The sequence below is a fragment of the Arachis hypogaea genome, chromosome 4 (genome assembly GCF_003086295.3).
Source record: "Arachis hypogaea cultivar Tifrunner chromosome 4, arahy.Tifrunner.gnm2.J5K5, whole genome shotgun sequence".
Taxonomy (NCBI): domain Eukaryota; kingdom Viridiplantae; phylum Streptophyta; class Magnoliopsida; order Fabales; family Fabaceae; genus Arachis; species Arachis hypogaea.
Genome location: NC_092039.1, coordinates 85,110,967 through 85,117,460, shown reverse-complemented (window position 1 = coordinate 85,117,460; position 6,494 = coordinate 85,110,967). Strand labels below are relative to the sequence as shown.

At 38.9% G+C, this 6,494-nt stretch overlaps 1 non-coding gene across 1 annotated transcript; it reads right to left on the bottom strand.

Moving 5' to 3' along the window:
* Nucleotides 1–1,271: 1,271 nt before the first annotated feature.
* Nucleotides 1,272–1,375, bottom strand: LOC112798638 (small nucleolar RNA R71). The gene has a single exon (XR_003200241.1). It is a non-coding gene; the product is annotated as a small nucleolar RNA R71 (small nucleolar RNA).
* Nucleotides 1,376–6,494: the final 5,119 nt, after the last annotated feature.

Below are 6,494 nucleotides of genomic sequence, written 5' to 3'. Positions count from 1 at the left end.
AATTTTCGAAAATTTCAAAAAAAATCTTTTTCAAAATATTTTCAAAATCTTTTTCTTATCTTTTATATCTAATTTTCGAAAATTAACTAACAAGTAATATGATTGGTTCAAAAATTTGAAGTTTGTTACTTTCTTGTTAAGAAAAGTTCAATCTTTAAGTTCTAGAATCTTATCTTGTAGTTTCTTGTTAGTTAAGTCAATTTTAAAAATTAAATCTTTTTCAAATATCTTTTTCTTAAAAATCTTTTTATCTTTTATCTTATCTTTTTTTCAAAAATTTTATCTTTTTCAAATTTGAGTTCAAAATATCTTATCTTCTCATCTTTTTCAAAATTTGATTTCAAATCTTTTTCAATCAACTAACTAACTTTTTGTTTGTTTCTTATCTTTTTCAAAACCACCTAACTACTTTTCCCTCTCTAATTTTCGAAAATTCTCCCTCTCTTTTTCAAAAATTCTTTTTGTTTTAAATTTTAATTTTAATTATATTTTGTCTTTGATTTTCGAAAATTACTAACCCTTTTTTTTTCAAAATTATTTTCGAAAATTCCCTTCTCTTCTCTTATTCTATTTAATTAATTACTTACTAACACTTCTCTTCACCTCTCTTCATCTAAAAATCCGAACTCTTCTTCATTCTTCTACCCCCTTCTTCTTCTACTAACACAAGGGAATCTCTATACTGTGACATAGAGGATTCCTTTTTCTTTTCTTGTTTTCTTCTCTTTCATATGAGCAGGAACAGGGAAAAAGGCACTCTTGTTGAAGTTGATCCAGAACCTGAAAGGACTCTGAAGAGAAAATTAAGAGAAGCTAAATTACAACAATCCAGAAACAACCTTTCAGAAATTTTCGAACAAGAGAAGGACATGGCAGCCGAAAATAATAATAATAATAATGCAAGGAGAATGCTTGGTGACTTCACAAAGCCAACATCCAAGTTTGATGGAAGAAGCATCTCTATTCCTGCCATTGGAGCCAATAACTTTGAGCTTAAGCCTCAACTAGTTGCTTTAACGCAACAAAACTGCAAGTTTTATGGACTTCCATCTGAAGATCCTTATCAGTTCTTAACTAAGTTCTTGCAGATCTGTGAGACTGTAAAGACGAATGGAGCTGATCCTGAAGTCTACAGACTCATGCTTTTCCCTTTTGCTGTAAGAGACAGAGCTAGAATATGGTTGGATTCACAACCTAAGGATAGCCTGGACTCCTGGGATAAGCTGGTCACTGCCTTCTTGGATAAATTCTTTCCTCCTCAAAAGCTGAGCAAGCTGAGAGTGGATGTTCAAACCTTCAAACAAAAAGATGGTGAATCCCTCTATGAAGCTTGGGAAAGATATAAGCAGTTGACCAAAAGATGTCCATCTGACATGTTTTCAGAATGGACCCTATTAGATATATTCTATTATGGTCTCTCTGAATTTTCGAAAATGTCATTGGACCATTCTGCAGGTGGATCTATTCACCTGAAGAAAACGCCTGAAGAGGCTCAAGAACTCATTGACATGGTTGCAAACAACCAGTTCATGTATACCTCTGAGAGGAATTCCGTGAATAATGGGATACCTCAGAAGAAATGAGTTCTTGAAATTGATGCTCTGAATGCCATATTGGCTCAGAACAAAATGTTGACTCAACAGGTCAACATGATCTCTCAAAATCTGAATGGATTGCAACATGCATCCAACAGTACTAGAGAGGCAGCTTCTGAAGAAGCTTATGATCCTGAGAACCCTGCCATGGCAAAGGTTAATTATATGGGTGAACCTTATGGAAACACCTATAACCCATCATGGAGAAATCATCCAAATTTCTCCTGGAAGGATCAACAAAAGCCTCAACAAGGCTTTAGCAATGGTGGACGCAATAGGCTGAACAATAGTAAGCCATATCCATCATCTTCTCAGCAACAGACAGAGAACTCTGAACAAAATACTTCTAATTTAGCCAATATAGTCTCTGATCTGTCAAAGGCCACTTTCAGTTTCATGAATGAAACAAGATCCTCCATTAGAAATTTGGAGGCACAAGTGGGCCAGCTGAGTAAGGAAGTTATTGAAACTCCTCCCAGTATTCTCCCAAGTAATACAGAAGAGAATCCAAAAGGAGAGTGCAAGGCCATTGATTTAATCAAAGTGGCCGAATGCACTAGGGAGGAGGAGGACGAAAATCCTAGTGAGGAAGACCTCCTGGGGCGTCCTTCAAGCAAGAAGGAGTTTCCTATTAAGGATCCTGAGGAATCTGAGGCTCATCTAGAGACCATAGAGATTCCATTAAATCTCCTTCTGCCGTTCATGAGCTCTGAAGACTATTCTTCCTCTGAAGAGGATGAAGATGTGACTGGAGAGCAAGTTGCTCAATATTTAGGAGCTATCATGAAGCTGAATGCCAAGTTGTTTGGTAATGAGACTTGGGAAAGTGAACCTCCCTTGCTCATTAGTGAACTAGATACTTGGATTCAGAAAACTCTACCTCAAAAGAAACAAGATCCTGGCAAGTTCTTAATACCTTGCACCATAGGTACCATGAGCTTTGAAAAAGCTCTATGTGATCTGGGGTCAGGGATAAATCTCATGCCACTCTCTGTAATGGAGAAGCTGGGGATCATTGAGGTACAACCTGCCTTGTTCTCATTACAATTGGCAGATAAGTCTTTGAGACAAGCCTATGGAATGGTAGAGGACGTTTTAGTAAAGGTTGAAGGCCTTTACATCCCTACTGATTTCATAATCCTAGACACTAGGAAGGAAGATGATGAATGCATCATCCTAGGAAGACCTTTCCTGGCCACAGCAGAAGCTGTGATAGATGTTAACAGAGGTGAGTTAGTCCTTCAATTGAATGGGGACTACCTTGTGTTTAAGGCACATGGCCATCCCTCTGTGGAAAAAGGGAGTAAGCATGAAGAGCTTCTCTCAGTTCAGAGTCAAGAAAAGCCCACACAGTCAAACTCTAAGTTTGGTGTTGTGAGGCCACAACAAAACTCTAAGTTTGGTGTTCAAATTCCATATCCAAACTCTAAGTTTGGTGTGGAGACAACACACTAAATTGACCTGATCATCTTGTAGCTCCATGAGAGCCACTGTCAAGCTATTGACATTAAAGAAGCGCTTGTTGGGAGGCAACCCAATTTTATTTATCTAATTTTATTTTATTTTGTTTTAGTGTTATTTTTGTGTTGAATTAGGTACATGATCATGAAGAGTCACGAAAAAATCAAAGAAATTAAAAACAGAGTCAAAAACAGAAGAAAAAAATTTTCACCCTGGAGGTAGCGCAGACTGGCGTTCAACGCCAGTAAGGTGCATCTGGCCGGCGTTCAACGCCAGAACAGAGCACCATTCTGGCGCTGAACGCCCAAAACAAGCAACAACCTGGCGTTAAACGCCAGGATGGTGCACAGAGAGGACAAACTGGCGCTGAACGCCAGTAACAAGCATGAAACTGGCGTTCAACGCCAGAAACATGCATTACATGGGCGTTGAACGCCCAGAACATGCACCAATGGGCGTTTGAATGCCAGAATGATGCATGAAGGCATTTTACATGCCTATATGGTGAAGGAATGGTATTTCTTTTCACCTCAGGATCTGTGGACCCCACAGGATCCCCACCTACCATATTCCCACCTTACCTCCTAATCCTATTTTTGTGATTTGAATTCCCCATGTCACAATTCCCAATCTTCTTCATCAATCACCTCAATTCCTCTTCCCAATCACCCCATTCACCATTCACATCAACCTCCTCTTCCCCATAAACCCCACCCACCCTCATAAAATTCAAATTCAATTTCCCACCCATTCCCACCCAAAATGGCCGAACACTAACCCTCCCCCCTCCCTATAAATACCCTTCCATTCTTCTTCATTTTCGCACAACACAAACCCCTTCTTCTCCCACATAGCCGAACCTACTTCTCCCCCTCTCTCCTATATTCTCTTCTTCTTCTTCTACTCTTCTTTTCTTTTTTGCTCGAGGACGAGCAAAATTTTAAGTTTGGTGTGGTAAAAGCATAAGCTTTTTTGTTTTTCCATTACCATCAATGGCACCTAAGGCCGGAGTATCCTCTAGAAAAGGGAAAGGGAAGACAAAAGCTTCCACCTCCGAGTCATGGGAGAAGGAGAGATTCATCTCCAAGAGCCATCAAGACCACTTCTATGATGTTGTGGCAAAGAAGAAGGTGATCCCCGAGGTCCCTTTCAAGCTCAAAAAGAATGAGTATCCGGAAATCCGACATGAAATTCAAAGAAGAGGGTGGGAAGTCATAACCAACCCCATGCAACAAGTCGGAATATTAATGGTTCAAGAGTTCTATGCCAATGCATGGATCACTAGGAACCATGATCAAAGTATGAACCCGAATCCAAAGAACTATCTCACAATGGTTCGGGGGAAATACTTAGATTTTAGTCCGGAAAATGTGAGGTTGGCGTTTCACTTGCCTATGATGCAAGGTGATGAACGCCCCTACACAAGAAGGGTCAACTTTAATCAAAGGTTGGACCAAGTCCTAATGGACATATGTGTGGAAGGCGCCCAATGGAGAATAGACTCCAAAGGCAAACCAGTCCAACTAAGAAGACTGGACCTCAAGCCTGTAGCTAGAGGATGGTTGGAGTTCATCCAAAGATCCATCATTCCTACAAGCAACCGATCTGAAGTTACTGTGGATCGGGCCATCATGATTCATAGCATCATGATTGGAGAGGAAGTGGAAGTTCATGAAGTCATCTCCAATGAACTCTACAAAATAGCTGACAAGCCTTAACACATGGCACGGCTAGCCTTCCCCCACCTTATATGTCATCTATGTTACTCGGCTGGAGTTATCATAGATGGAGATGTCTCCATTGAAGAAGACAAGCCCATCACAAAGAAGAGGATGGAGCAAACAAGAGAAGTTCCTCACGGCCCTCAAGAAGAACATGAGGAAGTTCATCATCAACAAATGCCTCAAGAAATGCACTTTCCTCCCAACAACTATTGGGAGCAACTCAGTACCTCTTTAGAAGATTTGAGTCATAATGTTGAACAATTAAGGGTGGAACATCATGAGCACTCCATCATTCTCCAAGAAATAAGAGAAGATCAAAGAGTAATGAGGGAGGAGCAACAAAGGCAAGGAAGGGACATAGAAGAGCTCAAGGACATTATTGGTCCTTCAAGAAGAAGACGCCACTAAGAGGTGGATTCATTCCTTGTTCTTTATTTCTTTCTGTTTTCGGTTTTTAGTATTGTGTTTATCTATGTTTTTGTGTCTCTACTTCATGATCATTAGTATGTAACCATGCCTTAAAGCTATGAATAAAATCCATTAATCTTTCACCTCTCTTAAATGAAAAATGTTTTAATTCAAAAGAACAAGAAGTACATAAATTTCGAAATTATTATTGAATTTAATTTAATTATATTGATGTGGTGGCAATAATTTTTGTTTTCTGAATGAATGCTTGAACAGTGCATATTTTTGATCTTGTTGTTTATGAGTGTTAAAATTGTTGGCTCTTGAAAGAATGATGAACAAAGAGAAATGTTATTGATGAACTGAAAAAAACATCATGAAATTGATTCTTGAAGCAAGAAAAAGCAGTGAAAAAAAAATGGCGAAAATTTTAAAAAGCAAGGATCCAAGGCTTTGAGCATTAATGGATAGGAGGGCCCAAGGAAATTAAATCCAGGCCTAAGCGGCTAAATCAAGCTGTCCCTAACCATGTGCTTGTGTCATGAAGGTCCAAGTGAAAAACTTGAGACTGAATGGTTAAAGTCGTGATCCAAAGCAAAAGAGTGTGCTTAAGAGCTCTGGACACCCCTAACTGGGGACTTTAGCAAAGCTGAGTCACAATCTGAAAAGGTTCACCCAGTTATGTGTCTGTGGCATTTGTGTATCCGGTGGTAATACTGGAAGACAAAGTGCTTAGGGCCACAGCCAAGACTCATAAGTAGCTGTGTTCAAGAATCAACATGCTTAACTAGGAAAGTCAATAACACTATCCGAAATTCTAAGTTCCCAGAGACGCCAATCACTCTAAACTACAAAGGAAAAAGTGAGATGCCAAAACTGTTCAGAAGCAAAAAGCTACAAGTCCCGCTCATGTAATTAAATTAATATTCATTGATATTTTGGACTTTATAGTATATTCTCTTCTTTTTATCCTATTTGATTTTCAGTTGCTTGGGGACAAGCAACAATTTAAGTTTGGTGTTGTGATGAGCGGATAATTTATACGCTTTTTGGCATTGTTTTTATATAGTTTTTAGTAAGTTTGAGCTACTTTTAGGGATGTTTTCATTAGTTTTTATGTTAAATTCACATTTCTGGACTTTACTATGAGTTTGTGTGTTTTTCTGTGATTTCAGGTAAATTCTGGCTGAAATTGAGGGATTTGAGCAAAACTCTGAAGAAGGCTGACAAAAGGACTGCTGATGCTGTTGGAATCTGACCTCCCTGCACTCGAAATGGATTTTCTGGAGCTACAGAACTCCAATTG